Source organism: Anas platyrhynchos, chromosome 35, assembly GCF_047663525.1.
Source record: "Anas platyrhynchos isolate ZD024472 breed Pekin duck chromosome 35, IASCAAS_PekinDuck_T2T, whole genome shotgun sequence".
Lineage (NCBI taxonomy): Eukaryota > Metazoa > Chordata > Aves > Anseriformes > Anatidae > Anas > Anas platyrhynchos.
The window spans coordinates 3,944,461-3,962,773 of NC_092623.1; positions in this window are offsets into that span (position 1 = coordinate 3,944,461).

An 18,313-nucleotide genomic window follows, 5' to 3' on the forward strand; every position below is an offset into this window, starting at 1 on the left:
TTGGACCATCCAAAAGTGTCACCAAAGGAAGGCTTTGGGTACAAGAGAACTCCCCAGGGGAGCCTTTACGCAGCCCCACATGCAACTGGACCCTCCGGGTTCTCTGTTCGTGAGCAAAACTAAACATAGCCCTATCCGGCATCGAAGATGACTGAAAAATCAGGCCCCAGGAAACGCGTTGCGAGCCCTTTTCGCCCATCCAAAAGTGCCCCCAAAGGAAGACTTTGGGTAGAAGAGAACTCCCCAGGGGAGCCTTTACGCAGCCCCACATGCAACTGGACCCTCCGGGTTCGCTGTTTCCGAGCATCCCTAAACATAGCCCTAGCCGGCATCGATGACGACTGAAAAATCAGGCCCCAGAAAACAAGTTGCGAGCCCTTTTCGCCCATCCAAACGTCCCCCCTAAGGAAGGCTTTCGATACAAGTGAACTCCGCAGGGGAGCCTTTACGCAGACCCACATACAACTGGACCCTCCGGGTTCGTTGTTTCCGAGCATCCCTAAACATAGCACTAGCCGTCATCGAAGACGACTGAAAAATCAGGCCCCAGGAAATGCGTTGCAAGCCTTTTTCGCCCATCCAAAAGTGTCACCAAAGGAAGGCTTTTGGTACAAGTGAACTTTCCAGGGGAGCCTTTACGCAGCCCCACATGGAACTGGACCCTCCGGGTTCGCTGTTTCCGAGCATCCCTAAACGTAACCCTAGCCAGCATCGAAGACGACTGAAAAATCCGGCCCCAGGAAATGCGTTGCAAAACCCTTTGGACCATCCAAAGGTGTCACCAAAGGAAGGCTTTTGGTACAAGTGAACTCCCCAGGGGAGCCTTTACGCAGCCCCACATGCAACTGGACCCTCCGGGTTCGCTGTTTCCGAGCATCCCTATACATAGCCCTAGCCGGCATCGAAGACGACTGAAAAATCAGGCCCCAGGAAATGCGTTGCGAGCCCTTTTCGCCCATCCAAAAGTGCCCCCAAAGGAAGACATTGGGTACAAAAGAACTTCCCAGGGGAGCCTTTACGCAGCCCCACATGCAACTGGACCCTCCGGGTTCGATTTTTCGAGCATCCCTATAGATAGTCCTAGCAGGCATGGGAGAAGACTGAAAAATCAGGCCCCAGGAAACGCGTTGCAAGCCCTTTTCGCCCATCCAAAAGTGTCACCAAAGGAAGGCTTTGGGTACAAGAGAACTCCCCAGGGGAGCCTTTACGCAGCCCCACATGCAACTGGACCCTCCGGGTTCTCTGTTCGTGAGCAAAACTAAACATAGCCCTAGCCGGCATCGAAGATGACTGAAAAATCAGGCCCCAGGAAACGCGTTGCGAGCCCTTTTCGCCCATCCAAAAGTGCCCCCAAAGGAAGACTTTGGGTAGAAGAGAACTCCCCAGGGGAGCCTTTACGCAGCCCCACATGCAACTGGACCCTCCGGGTTCGCTGTTTCCGAGCATCCCTAAACATAACCCTAGCCGGCATCGATGACGACTGAAAAATCAGGCCCCAGGAAATGCGTTACGAGCCCTGTTCATCCATCAAAAAGTGCCCCCAAAGGAAGGCTTTGGGTACAAGAGAACTCCCCAGGGGAGCCTTTACGCAGCCCCACATGCAACTGGACCCTCCGGGTTCGATTTTTCCGAGCAGCGCTAAATATATCACTAGCCGGCATGGGAGAAGACTGAACACCCGGGCCCCAGAAAACGCTTTCCAAGCCCCTTTGGACCATCCAAAAGTGTCACCAAAGGAAGGCTTTGGGTACAAGAGAACTCCCCAGGGGAGCCTTTATGCAGCCCCACATGCAACTGGACCCTCCGGGTTCGCTGTTCATGAGCAAAACTAAACGTAGCCCTAGCCGTCATCGGAGACGAGTGAAAAATCAGGCCCCAGGAAATGCGTTGCGAGCCCCTTTGGACCATCCAGAAGTGTCACCAAAGGAAGGCGTTGGGTACAAGTGAACTCCCCAGGGGAGCCTTTACGCAGCCCCACATGCAACTGGACCCTCCGGGTTCGCTGTTTCTGAGCATCCCTAAACATAGCGTTGCCGGCATCGAAGATGACTGAAAAATCAGGCCCCAGGAAATGCGTTACGAGCCCTTTTCGCCCATCCAAAAGTGCCCCCAAAGGAAGACTTTGGGTACAAGAGAACTCCCCAGGGGAGCCTTTACGCAGCCCCACATGCAACTGGACCCTCCGGGTTCGCTGTTTCCGAGCATCCTTAAACATAGCCCTAGCAGGCATCGAAGACGACTGAAAAATCAGGCCCCAGGAAATGTGTTCCGAACCCTTTTAACCCATCCAAAAGTGCCCCCAAAGGAAGGCTTTGGGTACAAGTGAACTCCCCAGGGGAGCCTTTACACAGCCACACATGCAACTGGACCCTCCGGGTTCGCTGTTTCCGAGCATCCCTAAACATAACCCTAGCCGGCATCGAAGACGACTGGAAAATCAGGCCCCAGGAAATGCGTTACAAGCCCTTTTCACCCATCCAAAAGTGCCCCCAGAGGAAGACTTTGGGTACAAGAGAACTCCCCAGGGGAGCCTTTACGCAGCCCCACATGCAACTGGACCCTTCGGGTTTGCTGTTTCCGAGCAACCCTAAATATATCACTAGCCGGCATGGGAGAAGACTGAAAACCCGGGTCCCAGAAAACGCGTTGCAAGCCCCTTTCGACGATCCAAAACTGTCACCAAAGGAAGGCTTTGGGTACAAGTGAACTCCCCAGGGGAGCCTTTACGCAGCCCCACATGCAACTGGACCCTCCGGGTTCGCTGTTTCCGAGCATCCCTAAACATAGCCCAAGCCGGCATCGAAGACGACTGAAAAACCGGGCCACAGAAAACGCGTTGTGAGTCCCTTTTCGCCCATCCAAAAGTGCCCCCAAAGGAAGGCTTTGGGTACAAGTGAACTCCCCAGGGGAGCCTTTACACAGCCCCACATGCAACTGGACCCTCCGGGTTCGCTGTTCCTGAGCAAACCTAAACGTAACCCTAGCCGTCATCGGAGACGAGTGAAAAATCAGGCCCAAGGAAACGCATTGCAAGAACATTTGGACCATCCAAAAGTGTCACCAAAGGAAGTCTTTGGGTACAAGTGAACCCCCAGGGGAGCCTTTACGCAGCCCCACATGCAACTGGACCCTCCGGGTTCGCTGTTTCCGAGCATCCCTAAACATAGCCCTAGCCGGCATCGATGACGACTGAATAATCAGGCCCCAGTTAATGCGTTACGAGCCCTTTTCGCCCATCCAAAAGTGCCCCCAAAGGAAGACTTTGGGTACAAGAGAACTCCCCAGGGGAGCCTTTACGCAGCCCCACATGCAACTGGACCCTCTGGGTTCGCTGTTTCCGAGCATCCCTAAACATAGCCCTAGCCAGCATCGAAGACGACTGAAAAATCAGGCCCCAGGAAATGTGTTGCAATCCCTTTTCGCCCATCCAAAAGTGCCCCCAAAGGAAGGCTTTGGGTTCAAGTGAACTCCCCAGGGGAGCCTTTACGCAGCCCCACATGCAACTGGACCCTCCGGGTTCGCTGTTTCCGAGCAACCCTAAACGTAGCCCTAGCCGGCATCGAAGACGACTGAAAAATCAGGCTCCAGGAAACGCGTTGCAAGCCCTTTTGGACCATCCAAAACTGTCACCAAAGGAAGGCTTTGGGTACAAGTGAACTCCCCAGGGGAGCCTTTACGCAGCCCCATATGCAACTGGACCCTCCGGGTTCGCTGTTTCCGAGCATCCCTTAACATAGCCCTAGCCGGCATCGATGACGATTGAAAAATCAGGCCCCAGGATATGCGTTCCGACCCCTTTTCGCCCATCCAAAAGTGCCCCCAAAGGAAGGCTATGGGTACATCTGAAGTTCCCAGGGGAGCCTTTACGCAGCCCCATATGCAACTGGAACCTCCGGGTTCGCTGTTTCCGAGCATCCCTAAACATAGCCCTAGCCGGCATCGTAGACGACTGAAAAACCAGGCCCCAGGAAATGCGTTGCGAGCCCTTTTCGCCCATCCAAAAGTGCCCCCAAAGGAAGGCTTTGGGTACAAGTGAACTCCCCAGGGGAGCCTTTACGCAGCCCCACATGCAACTGGACCCTCCGGGTTCGCTGTTTCCGAGCATCCCTAAACATAGCCCTAGCCGGCATCGATGATGACTGAAAAATCAGGCCCCAGGAAATGCGTTGCGAGCCCTTTTCACCCATCCAAATGTGCCCCGAAAGGAAGGCTTTGGGTACAAGTGAACTCCCCAGGGCAGCCTTTACGCAGCCCCACATGCAATTGGACCCTCCGGGTTCGCTGTTTCCGAGCATCCCTAAACATAGCCCTAGCCGGCATCGAAGACGACTGAAAAATCAGGCTCCAGGAAACGCGTTGCAAGCCCCTTTGGACCATCCAAAAGTGTCACCAAAGGAAGGCTTTGGGTACAAGTGAACTCCCCAGGGGAGCCTTTACGCAGCCCCATATTCTACTGGACCCTCCGGGTTCGCTGTTTCCGAGCATCCCTAAACATAGCCCTTGCCGGCATCGAAGACGAGTGAAAAATCAGGCCCCAGGAAATGCGTTACAAGCCCCATTCGCCCATCCAAAAGTGCCCCCAAAGGAAGACTTTGGGTACAAGAGAACTCCCCAGGGGAGCCTTTACGCAGCCCCACATGCAACTGGACCCTCCGGGTTCGCTGTTTCCGAGCATCCCTAAACATATCCCTAGCCGTCATCGAAGACGACTGAAAAATCAGGCCCGAGGAAATGCGTTACGAGCCCTTTTCGCCCATACAAAAGTGCCCCCAAAGGAAGGCTTTGGGTACAAGTGAACTCCCCAAGGGAGCCTTTACGCAGCCCCACATGCAACTGGACCCTCCGGGTTCACTGTTTCCGAGCATCCCTAAACATATCCCTAGCCGTCATCGAATACGACTGAAAAATCAGGCCCCAGGAAATGCGTTGCAAGCCTTTTTCGCCCATCCAAAAGTGCCCCCAAAGGAAGGCTTTGGGTACAATTGAACTCCCCAGGGGAGCCTTTACGCAGCCCCACATGCAACTGGACCCTCCGGGTTCGCTGTTTCCGAGCATCCCTAAACATAGCCCTAGCCGGCATCGAAGACGTGTTAAAAATCAGGCCCCAGGAAATGCGTTGCGAGCCCTTTTCGCCCATCCAAACGTCCCCCCTAAGGAAGGCTTTCGATACAAGTGAACTCCCCAGGGGAGCCTTTATGCAGCCCCACATGCAACTGGACCCTCCGGGTTCGCTGTTTCTGAGCATCCCTAAACATAGCCCGAGCCGGCATCGAAGACGACTGAAATATCAGGCCACAGGAAACACATTGCAAGCCCCTTTGGACCATCCAAAAGTGTCACCAAAGGAAGGCTTTGGGTACAAGTGAACTCCCCAGGGGAGCCTTTACGCAGCCCCACATGCAACTGGACCCTCCGGGTTCGATTTATCCGAACAACGCTAAATATATCACCAGCCGGCATGGGAGAAGACTGAAAAGCCGGGCCCCAGAAAACGGGTTTCAAGCCCCTTTGGACCATCCAAAAGTGTCATCAAAGGAAGGCTTTGGGTACAAGTGAACTCCCCAGGGCAGCCTTTACGCAGCCCCACATGCAACTGGACCCTCCGGGTTCGCTGTTTCCGAGCATCCCTAAACATAGCCCTAGCCGGCATCGAAGACGAATGAAAAATCAGGCCCCAGGAAACGCATTGCAAGCCCCTTTGGACCATCCAAAAGTGCCCCCAAAGGAAGGCTTTGGGTACAAGTGAACTCCCCAGGGGAGCCTTTACGCAGCCCCACATGCAACTGGACCCTCCGGGTTCGCTGTTTCCGAGCATCCCTAAACATATCCCTAGCCGTCATCGAAGACGACTGAAAAATCAGGCCCCAGGAAATGCGTTACGAGCCCTTTTCGCCCATACAAAAGTGCCCCCAAAGGAAGGCTTTGGGTACAAGTGAACTCCCCAAGGGAGCCTTTACGCAGCCCCACATGCAACTGGACCCTCCGGGTTCGCTGTTTCCGAGCATCCCTAAACATATCCCTAGCCGTCATCGAAGACGACTGAAAAATCAGGCCCCAGGAAATGCGTTGCAAGCCTTTTTCGCCCATCCAAAAGTGCCCCCAAAGGAAGGCTTTGGGTACAATTGAACTCCCCAGGGGAGCCTTTACGCAGCCCCACATGCAACTGGACCCTCCGGGTTCGCTGTTTCCGAGCATCCCTAAACATAGCCCTAACCGGCATCGAAGACGTGTTAAAAATCAGGCCCCAGGAAATGCGTTGCGAGCCCTTTTCGCCCATCCAAACGTCCCCCCTAAGGAAGGCTTTCGATACAAGTGAACTCCCCAGGGGAGCCTTTATGCAGCCCCACATGCAACTGGACCCTCCGGGTTCGCTGTTTCTGAGCATCCCTAAACATAGCCCGAGCCGGCATCGAAGACGACTGAAATATCAGGCCACAGGAAACACATTGCAAGCCCCTTTGGACCATCCAAAAGTGTCACCAAAGGAAGGCTTTGGGTACAAGTGAACTCCCCAGGGGAGCCTTTACGCAGCCCCACATGCAACTGGACCCTCCGGGTTCGATTTATCCGAACAACGCTAAATATATCACCAGCCGGCATGGGAGAAGACTGAAAAGGCGGGCCCCAGAAAACGGGTTTCAAGCCCCTTTGGACCATCCAAAAGTGTCATCAAAGGAAGGCTTTGGGTACAAGTGAACTCCCCAGGGCAGCCTTTACGCAGCCCCACATGCAACTGGACCCTCTGGGTTCGCTGTTTCCGAGCATCCCTAAACATAGCCCTAGCCGGCATCGAAGACGAATGAAAAATCAGGCCCCAGGAAACGCATTGCAAGCCCCTTTGGACCATCCAAAAGTGTCACCAAAGGAAGGCTTTGGGTACAAGTGAACTCCCCAGGGGAGACTTTACGCAGCCCCACATGCAACTGGACCCTCCGGGTTCGCTGTTTCCGAGCATCCCTAAACATAGCCCTTGCCGTCATCGAAGACGACTGAAAACTCAGGCCCCAGGAAATGCGTTGCGAGCCCTTTTCGCCCATCCAAAAGTGCCCCCAAAGGAAGGCTTTGGGTAGAAGAGAACTCCCCAGGGGAGCCTTTACGCAGCCCCACATGCAACTGGACCCTCCGGGTTCGCTGTTTCCGAGCATCCCTAAACATATCCCTTGCCGGCATCGAAGACGACTGAAAAATCAGGCCCCAGGAAATGCGTTGGGAGCCCTTTTCACCCATCCAAAAGTGCCCCCAAAGGAAGTCTTTGGGAAGAAGAGAACTCCCCAGGGCAGCCTTTACGCAGACCCACATGCAACTGGACCCTCCGGGTTCGCTGTTTCCGAGCATCCCTAAACATATCCCTAGCCGGCATCGAAGACGACTGAAAAATCAGGCCCCAGGAAATGCGTTGCAAGCCTTTTTCGCCCATCCAAAAGTGCCCCCAAAGGAAGGCTTTGGGTACAAGTGAACTCCCCAGGGGAGCCTTTACGCAGCCCCACATGGAACTGGACCCTCCGGGTTCGCTGTTTCCTAGCATCCCTAAACATAGCCCTAGCCGGCATCGAAGACGACTGAAAAATCAGGCCCCAGGAAATGCGTTGCGAGCCCTTTTCGCCCATCCAAACGTCCCCCCTAAGGAAGGCTTTCGATACAAGTGAACTCTCCAGGGGAGCCTTTACGCAGCCCCACATGCAACTGGACCCTCCGGGTTCGCTGTTTCTGAGCATCCCTAAACATAGCCCTAGCCGGCATCGAAGACGACTGAAATATCAGGCCACAGGAAACACATTGCAAGCCCCTTTGGACCATCCAAAAGTGTCACCAAAGGAAGGCTTTGGGTACAAGTGAACTCCCCAGGGGAGCCTTTACGCAGACCCACATGCAACTGGACCCTCCGGGTTCGATTTTTCGAGCATCTCTAAACATAGCCCTAGCAGGCATGGGAGAAGACTGAAAACACGGGCCCCAGAAAACGCGTTGCAAGCCCTTTTCGCCCATCCCAAAGTGTCACCAAAGGAAGGCTTTGGGTACAAGTGAACTCCCCAGGGGAGCCTTTACGCAGCCCCACATGCAACTGGACCCTCCGGGTTCGCTGTTTCCGAGCATCCCTAAACATAGCCCTAGCCGGCATCGAAGACGAATGAAAAATCAGGCCCCAGGAAACGCGTTGCAAGCCCCTTTGGACCATCCAAAAGTGTCACCAAAGGAAGGCTTTGGGTACAAGTGAACTCCCCAGGGGAGCCTTTACGCAGCCCCACATGCAACTGGACCCTCCGGGTTCGATTTTTCCGAGCATCCCTAAACATAGCCCTAGCAGGCATGGGAGAAGACTGAAAACCCGGGCCCCAGGAAATGCGTTGCAAGCCCTTTTCGCCCATCCCAAAGTGTCACCAATGGAAGGCTTTGGGTACAAGTGAACTCCCCAGGGGAGCCTTTACGCAGCCCCACATGCAACTGGACCCTCCGGGTTCGCTGTTTCTGAGCATCCCTAAACATAGCCCTAGCCGGCTTCGAAGACGACTGAAAAATCAGGCTCCAGGAAATGCGTTGCAAGCCTCTTTGGACCATCCAAAAGTGTCACCAAAGGAAGGCTTTGGGTACAAGTGAACTCCCCAGGTGAGCCTTTACCCAGCCCCATATGCAACTGGACCCTCTGGGTTCGCTGTTTCCGAGCATCCCTAAACATAGCCCTAGCCGGCATCGAAGAGGACTGAAAAATCAGGCCCCAGAAAACAAGTTGCGAGCCCGTTTCGCCCATCCAAACGTCCCCCCTAAGGAAGGCTTTCGATACAAGTGAACTCCGCAGGGGAGCCTTTACGCAGACCCACATGCAACTGGACCCTCCGGGTTCGTTGTTTCCGAGCATCCCTAAACATAGCACTAGCCGTCATCGAAGACGACTGAAAACTCAGGCCCCAGGAAATGAGTTGCAAGCCTTTTTCGCCCATCCAAAAGTGTCACCAAAGGAAGGCTTTTGGTACAAGTGAACTCCCCAGGGGAGCCTTTACGCAGCCCCACATGCAACTGGACCCTCCGGGTTCGCTGTTTCCGAGCATCCCTAAACATAACCCTAGCCGGCATCGATGACGACTGAAAAATTAGGCCCCAGGAAATGCGTTACGAGCCCTGTTCATCTATCAAAAAGTGCCCCCAAAGGAAGGCTTTGGGTACAAGTGAACTCCCCAGGGGAGCCTTTACGCAGCCCCACATGCAACTGGACCCTCCGGGTTCGCTGTTTCCGAGCATCCCTAAACATAGCCCAAGCCGGCATCGAAGACGACTGAAAAATCCGGCCCCAGGAAATGAGTTGCAAGCCCCTTTGGACCATCCAAAGGTGTCACCAAAGGAAGTCATTGGGTACAAGTGAACTCCCCAGGGGAGCCTTTACGCAGCCCCACATGCAACTGGACCCTCCAGGTTCGATTTTTCGAGCATCCCTAAACATAGTCCTAGCCGGCATGGGAGAAGACTGAAAACCCGGGCCCCAGGAAACGCGTTGCAAGCCCCTTTGGACCATCCAAAAGTGTCACCAAAGGAAGGCTTTGGGCACAAGAGAACTCCCCAGGGGAGCCATTACGCAGCCCCACATGCAACTGGACCCTCCGGATTCGCTGTTTCCGAGCATCCCTAAACATAGCCCTAGCCGGCATCGAAGACGACTGAAAAATCAGGCCCCAGGAAACGCGTTGCAAGCCCTTTTCGCCCATCCAAAAGTGCCCCCAAAGGAAGGCTTTGGGTACAAGTGAACTCCCCAGGGGAGCCTTTACGCAGCCCCACATGCAACTGGACCCTCCGGGTTCGCTCTTTCCGAGCATCCCTAAACATAGCCCTACCGGCATCGATGACGACTGAAAAATCAGGCCCCAGGAAATGCGTTACGAGCCCTTTTCACCCATCCAAAAGTGCCCCCAAAGGAAGACTTTGGGTACAAGAGAACTCCCCAGGGGAGCCTTTACGCAGCCCCACATGCAACTGGACCCTCCGGTTTCGATTTTTCCGAGCAGCGCTAAATATATCACTAGCCGGCATGGGAGAAGACTGAACACCCGGGCCCCAGAAAACACGTTGCAAGCCCCTTTGGACCATCCAAAAGTGCCCCCAAAGGAAGGCTTTGGGTACAAGTGAACTCCCCAGGGGAGCCTTTACACTGCCCCACATTCAACTGGACCCTCCGGGTTCGCTGTTCCTGAGCAAAACTAAACGTAGCCCTAGCCGTCATCGGAGACGAGTGAAAAATCAGGCCCCAGGAAATGCGTTGCGAGCCCCTTTGGACCATCCAGAAGTGTCACCAAAGGAAGGCGTTGGGTACAAGTGAACTCCCCAGGGGAGCCTTTACGCAGCCCCACATGCAACTGGACCCTCCGGGTTTGCTGTTTCCAAGCATCCTTAAACATAGCCCTAGCAGGCATCGAAGACGACTGAAAAATCAGGCCCCAGGAAATGTGTTCCGAGCCCTTTTCGCCCATCCAAAAGTGCCCCCAAAGGAAGGCTTTGGGTACAAGTGAACTCCCCAGGGGAGCCTTTACGCAGCCCCATATTCAACTGGACCCTCCGGGTTCGCTGTTTCCGAGCATCCCTAAACATAGCCCTAGCCGGCATCGAAGACGTGTTAAAAATCAGGCCCCAGGAAATGCGTTGCGAGCCCTTTTCGCCCATCCAAACGTCCCCCCTAAGGAAGGCTTTCGATACAAGTGAACTCCCCAGGGGAGCCTTTACGCAGCCCCACATGCAACTGGACCCTCCGGGTTCGCTGTTTCTGAGCATCCCTAAACATAGCCCGAGCCGGCATCGAAGACGACTGAAATATCAGGCCACAGGAAACACATTGCAAGCCCCTTTGGACCATCCAAAAGTGTCACCAAAGGAAGGCTTTGGGTACAAGTGAACTCCCCAGGGGAGCCTTTACGCAGCCCCACATGCAACTGGACCCTCCGGGTTCGATTTATCCGAACAACGCTAAATATATCACCAGCCGGCATGGGAGAAGACTGAAAAGCCGGGCCCCAGAAAACGGGTTTCAAGCCCCTTTGGACCATCCAAAAGTGTCATCAAAGGAAGGCTTTGGGTACAAGTGAACTCCCCAGGGCAGCCTTTACGCAGCCCCACATGCAATTGGACCCTCCGGGTTCGCTGTTTTCGAGCATCCCTAAACTTAGCCCTAGCAGGCATGGGAGAAGACTGAAAACACGGGCCCCAGAAAACGCGTTGCAAGCCCTTTTTGCCCATCCCAAAGTGTCACCAAAGGAAGGCTTTGGGTACAAGTGAACTCCCCAGGGGAGCATTTACGCAGCCCTACATGCAACTGGACCCTCCGGGTTCGCTGTTTCCGAGCATCCCTAAACATAGCCCTAGCCGGCATCGAAGACGACAGAAAAATCAGGCTCCAGGAAACGCGTTGCAAGCCCCTTTGGAACATCCAAAAGTGTCACCAAAGGAAGGCTTTGGGTACAAGTGAACTCCCCAGGGGAGCCTTTACGCAGCCCCACATGCAACTGGACCCTCCGGGTTCGCTGTTTCCGAGCATCCCTAAACATAGCCCTTGCCGGCATCGAAGACGACTGAAAAATCAGGCCCCAGGAAATGCGTTGCCAGCCCTTTTCGCCCATCCAAAAGTGCCCCCAAAGGAAGGCTTTGGGTAGAAGAGAACTCCCCAGGGGAGCCTTTACGCAGCCCCACATGCAACTGGACCCTCCGGGTTCGCTGTTTCCGAGCATCCCTAAACATAGCCCTAGCCGGCATCGATGACGACTGAAAAATCAGGCCCCAGGAAATGCGTTGCGAGCCCTTTTCGCCCATCCAAACGTCCCCCCTAAGGAAGGCTTTCGATACAAGAGAACTCCCCAGGGGAGCCTTTACGCAGCCCCACATGCAACTGGACCCTCCGGGTTCGCTGTTTCTGAGCATCCCTAAACATAGCCCCAGCCGGCATCGAAGACGACTGAAATATCAGGCCACAGGAAACACATTGCAAGCCCCTTTGGACCATCCAAAAGTGCCCCCAAAGGAAGGCTTTGGGTACAAGTGAACTCCCCAGGGGAGCCTTTACGCAGCCCCACATGCAACTGGACCCTCCGGGTTCGCTGTTTCCGAGCATCCCTATACATAGTCCTAGCCGGCATCGAAGACGACTGAAAAATCAGGCCCCAGGAAATGCGTTCCGAGCCCTTTTCGCCCATCCAAAAGTGCCCCCAAAGGAAGGCTTTGGGTACAAGTGAACTCCCCAGGGGAGCCTTTACGCAGCCCCACATGCAACTGGACCCTCCGGGTTCGCTGTTCCTGAGCAAACCTAAACGTAGCCCTAGCCGTCATCGGAGACGACTGAAAACTCAGGCCCCAGGAAATGCGTTCCGAGCCACTTTGGACCATCCAAAAGTGCCCCCAAAGGAAGGCTTTGGATACAAGTGAACTCCCCAGGGGAGCCTTTACGCAGCCCCACATGCAACTGGACCCTCCGGGTTCGATTTTTCCGAGCAACCCTAAATATATCACTAGCCGGCATGGGAGAAGAGTGAAAACCCGGGCCCCAGAAAACGCATTGCAAGCCCCTTTGGACCATCCAAAAGTGTCATCAAAGGAAGGCTTTGGGTACAATTGAACTCCCCAGGGCAGCCTTTACGCAGCCCCACATGCAACTGGACCCTCCGGGTTCGCTGTTTCCGAGCATCCCTAAACATAGCCCTAGCAGTCATCGAAGACGAATGAAAAATCAGGCCCCAGGAAATGCGTTACGAGCCCTTTTCGCCCATCCAAATGTGCCCCCTAAGGAGTGCTTTGGGTACAAGTGAACTCCCCATGGGAGCCTTTACACAGCCCCACATGCAACTGGACCTTCTGGGTTCGCTGTTCCTGAGCAAACCTAAACGTAGCCCTAGCCGTCATCGAAGACGACTAAAAAATCAGGTCCCAGGAAATGCGTTGCGAGCCCCTTTGGACCATCCAAAAGTGCCCCCAAAGGAAGGCTTTTGGTACAAGAGAACTCCCCAGGGGAGCCTATACGCAGCCCCACATGCAACTGGACCACCCGGGTTCGATTTTTCCGAGCAACCCTAAATATATCACTAGCCGGCATGGGAGAAGACTGAAAACCCGGGCCCCAGAAAACGCGTTGCAAGCCCCTTTGGACCATCCCAAAGTGTCCCCAAAGGAAGGCTTTGGGTACAAGTGAACTCCCCAGGGGAGCCTTTACGCAGCCCCACATGCAACTGGACCCTCCGGGTTCGCTGTTCATGAGCAAACATAAACGTAGAACTAGCTGTCATCAGAGACGACTGAAAAATCGGGCCCCAGGAAACGCGTTGCGAGCCCCTTTGGACCATGCAAAAGTGCCCCCAAAGGAAGGCTTTTGGTACAAGAGAACTCCCCAGGGGAGCCTATACGCAGCCCCACATGCAACTGGACCATCCGGGTTCGATTTTTCCGAGCAACCCTAAATATATCACTAGCCGGCATGGGAGAAGACTGAAAACCCGGGCCCCAGAAAACGCGTTGCAAGCCCCTTTGGACCATCCCAAAGTGTCATAAAGGAAGGCTTTAGGTACAAGTGAACTCCCCAGGGGAGCCTTTACGCAGCCCCACATGCAACTGGACCCTCCGGGTTCGCTGTTCATGAGAAACCTAAACGTAGACCTAGCTGTCATCAGAGACGACTGAGAAATCAGGCCCCAGGAAACGCGTTGCGAGCCCCTTTGGACCATGCAAAAGTGCCCCCAAAGGAAGGCTTTGGGTACAAGTGAACTCCCCAGGGGAGCCTTTACGCAGCCCCATATGCAACTGGACCCTCCGGGTTCGCTGTTTCCGAGCAACCCTAAACATAGCCCTAGCAGTAATCGGAGACGAGTGAAAAATCAGGCCCCAGGAAATACGTTCCAAGCCCTTTTCGCCCATCCAAAATTGCCCCCAAAGGAAGGCTTTGGGTACAAGAGAACTCCCCAGGGGAGCCTTTACGCAGCCCCACATGCAACTGGACCCTCCGGGTTCGCTGTTTCCGAGCATCCCTAAACCTAACCCTAGCCGGCATCGATGACGACTGAAAAATCAGGCCCCAGGAAATGCGTTCCGAACCCTTTTCACCCATCCAAAAGTGCCCCCAAAGGAAGGCTTTGGGTACAAGTGAATTCCCCAGGGGAGCCTTTACGCAGCCCCATATGCAACTGGACCCTCCGGGTTCGTTGTTTCCGAGCATCCCTAAACATATCCCTAGCCGGCATCGAAGACCACTGAAAAATCAGGCCCGAGGAAATGCGTTACGAGCCCTTTTCGCCCATCCAAAAGTGCCCCCAAAGGAAGGCTTTGGGTACAAGTGAACTCCCCAGGGGAGCCTTTACGCAGCCCCACATGCAACTGGACCCTCCGGGTTCGCTGTTCCTGAGCAAACCTAAACGTAGCCCTAGCCGTCATCGGAGACGAATGAAAAATCAGGCCCCAGGAAATAAGTTGCGAGCCCTTTTCGCCCATCCAAAAGTGTCACCAAAGGAAGGCTTTGGATACAAGTGAACTCCCCAGGGGAGCCTTTACGCAGCCCTACATGCAACTGGACCCTCCGGGTTTGATTTTTCCGAGTAACCCTAAATATATCACTACCCGGCATGGGAGAAGACTGAAAACACGGGCCCCAGAAAACGCGTTGCAAGCCCCTTTGGACCATTCAAAAGTGTCACCAAAGGAAGGCTTTGGGTACAAGTGAACTCCCCAGGGGAGCCTTTACGCAGCCCCACATGCAACTGGACCCTCCGGGTTCGCTGTATCCGAGCATCCCTAAACATAGCCCTAGCCGGCATCGATGATGACTGAAAACCCGGGCCCCAGAAAACGCGTTGCAAGCCCCTTTGGACCATCCCAAAGTGTCCCCAAAGGAAGGCTTTGGGTACAAGTGAACTCCCCAGGGGAGCCTTTACGCAGCCCCACATGCAACTGGACCCTCCGGGTTCGCTGTTCATGAGCAAACATAAACGTAGAACTAGCTGTCATCAGAGACGACTGAAAAATCGGGCCCCAGGAAACGCGTTGCGAGCCCCTTTGGACCATGCAAAAGTGCCCCCAAAGGAAGGCTTTTGGTACAAGAGAACTCCCCAGGGGAGCCTATACGCAGCCCCACATGCAACTGGACCATCCGGGTTCGATTTTTCCGAGCAACCCTAAATATATCACTAGCCGGCATGGGAGAAGACTGAAAACCCGGGCCCCAGAAAACGCGTTGCAAGCCCCTTTGGACCATCCAAAAGTGTCATCAAAGGAAGGCTTTGGGTACAATTGAACTCCCCAGGGCAGCCTTTACGCAGCCCCACATGCAACTGGACCCTCCGGGTTCGCTGTTTCCGAGCATCCCTAAACATAGCCCTAGCAGTCATCGAAGACGAATGAAAAATCAGGCCCCAGGAAATGCGTTACGAGCCCTTTTCGCCCATCCAAATGTGCCCCCTAAGGAGTGCTTTGGGTACAAGTGAACTCCCCATGGGAGCCTTTACACAGCCCCACATGCAACTGGACCTTCTGGGTTCGCTGTTCCTGAGCAAACCTAAACGTAGCCCTAGCCGTCATCGAAGACGACTAAAAAATCAGGTCCCAGGAAATGCGTTGCGAGCCCCTTTGGACCATCCAAAAGTGCCCCCAAAGGAAGGCTTTTGGTACAAGAGAACTCCCCAGGGGAGCCTATACGCAGCCCCACATGCAACTGGACCACCCGGGTTCGATTTTTCCGAGCAACCCTAAATATATCACTAGCCGGCATGGGAGAAGACTGAAAACCCGGGCCCCAGAAAACGCGTTGCAAGCCCCTTTGGACCATCCCAAAGTGTCCCCAAAGGAAGGCTTTGGGTACAAGTGAACTCCCCAGGGGAGCCTTTACGCAGCCCCACATGCAACTGGACCCTCCGGGTTCGCTGTTCATGAGCAAACATAAACGTAGAACTAGCTGTCATCAGAGACGACTGAAAAATCGGGCCCCAGGAAACGCGTTGCGAGCCCCTTTGGACCATGCAAAAGTGCCCCCAAAGGAAGGCTTTTGGTACAAGAGAACTCCCCAGGGGAGCCTATACGCAGCCCCACATGCAACTGGACCATCCGGGTTCGATTTTTCCGAGCAACCCTAAATATATCACTAGCCGGCATGGGAGAAGACTGAAAACCCGGGCCCCAGAAAACGCGTTGCAAGCCCCTTTGGACCATCCCAAAGTGTCATAAAGGAAGGCTTTAGGTACAAGTGAACTCCCCAGGGGAGCCTTTACGCAGCCCCACATGCAACTGGACCCTCCGGGTTCGCTGTTCATGAGAAACCTAAACGTAGACCTAGCTGTCATCAGAGACGACTGAGAAATCAGGCCCCAGGAAACGCGTTGCGAGCCCCTTTGGACCATGCAAAAGTGCCCCCAAAGGAAGGCTTTGGGTACAAGTGAACTCCCCAGGGGAGCCTTTACGCAGCCCCATATGCAACTGGACCCTCCGGGTTCGCTGTTTCCGAGCAACCCTAAACATAGCCCTAGCAGTAATCGGAGACGAGTGAAAAATCAGGCCCCAGGAAATACGTTCCAAGCCCTTTTCGCCCATCCAAAATTGCCCCCAAAGGAAGGCTTTGGGTACAAGAGAACTCCCCAGGGGAGCCTTTACGCAGCCCCACATGCAACTGGACCCTCCGGGTTCGCTGTTTCCGAGCATCCCTAAACCTAACCCTAGCCGGCATCGATGACGACTGAAAAATCAGGCCCCAGGAAATGCGTTCCGAACCCTTTTCACCCATCCAAAAGTGCCCCCAAAGGAAGGCTTTGGGTACAAGTGAATTCCCCAGGGGAGCCTTTACGCAGCCCCATATGCAACTGGACCCTCCGGGTTCGTTGTTTCCGAGCATCCCTAAACATATCCCTAGCCGGCATCGAAGACCACTGAAAAATCAGGCCCGAGGAAATGCGTTACGAGCCCTTTTCGCCCATCCAAAAGTGCCCCCAAAGGAAGGCTTTGGGTACAAGTGAACTCCCCAGGGGAGCCTTTACGCAGCCCCACATGCAACTGGACCCTCCGGGTTCGCTGTTCCTGAGCAAACCTAAACGTAGCCCTAGCCGTCATCGGAGACGAATGAAAAATCAGGCCCCAGGAAATAAGTTGCGAGCCCTTTTCGCCCATCCAAAAGTGTCACCAAAGGAAGGCTTTGGATACAAGTGAACTCCCCAGGGGAGCCTTTACGCAGCCCTACATGCAACTGGACCCTCCGGGTTTGATTTTTCCGAGTAACCCTAAATATATCACTACCCGGCATGGGAGAAGACTGAAAACACGGGCCCCAGAAAACGCGTTGCAAGCCCCTTTGGACCATTCAAAAGTGTCACCAAAGGAAGGCTTTGGGTACAAGTGAACTCCCCAGGGGAGCCTTTACGCAGCCCCACATGCAACTGGACCCTCCGGGTTCGCTGTATCCGAGCATCCCTAAACATAGCCCTAGCCGGCATCGATGATGACTGAAAACCCGGGCCCCAGAAAACGCGTTGCAAGCCCCTTTGGACCATCCCAAAGTGTCCCCAAAGGAAGGCTTTGGGTACAAGTGAACTCCCCAGGGGAGCCTTTACGCAGCCCCACATGCAACTGGACCCTCCGGGTTCGCTGTTCATGAGCAAACATAAACGTAGAACTAGCTGTCATCAGAGACGACTGAAAAATCGGGCCCCAGGAAACGCGTTGCGAGCCCCTTTGGACCATGCAAAAGTGCCCCCAAAGGAAGGCTTTTGGTACAAGAGAACTCCCCAGGGGAGCCTATACGCAGCCCCACATGCAACTGGACCATCCGGGTTCGATTTTTCCGAGCAACCCTAAATATATCACTAGCCGGCATGGGAGAAGACTGAAAACCCGGGCCCCAGAAAACGCGTTGCAAGCCCCTTTGGACCATCCCAAAGTGTCATAAAGGAAGGCTTTAGGTACAAGTGAACTCCCCAGGGGAGCCTTTACGCAGCCCCACATGCAACTGGACCCTCCGGGTTCGCTGTTCATGAGAAACCTAAACGTAGACCTAGCTGTCATCAGAGACGACTGAGAAATCAGGCCCCAGGAAACGCGTTGCAAGCCCCTTTGGACCATGCAAAAGTGCCCCCAAAGGAAGGCTTTGGGTACAAGTGAACTCCCCAGGGGAGCCTTTACGCAGCCCCATATGCAACTGGACCCTCCGGGTTCGCTGTTTCCGAGCAACCCTAAACATAGCCCTAGCAGTAATCGGAGACGAGTGAAAAATCAGGCCCCAGGAAATACGTTCCAAGCCCTTTTCGCCCATCCAAAATTGCCCCCAAAGGAAGGCTTTGGGTACAAGAGAACTCCCCAGGGGAGCCTTTACGCAGCCCCACATGCA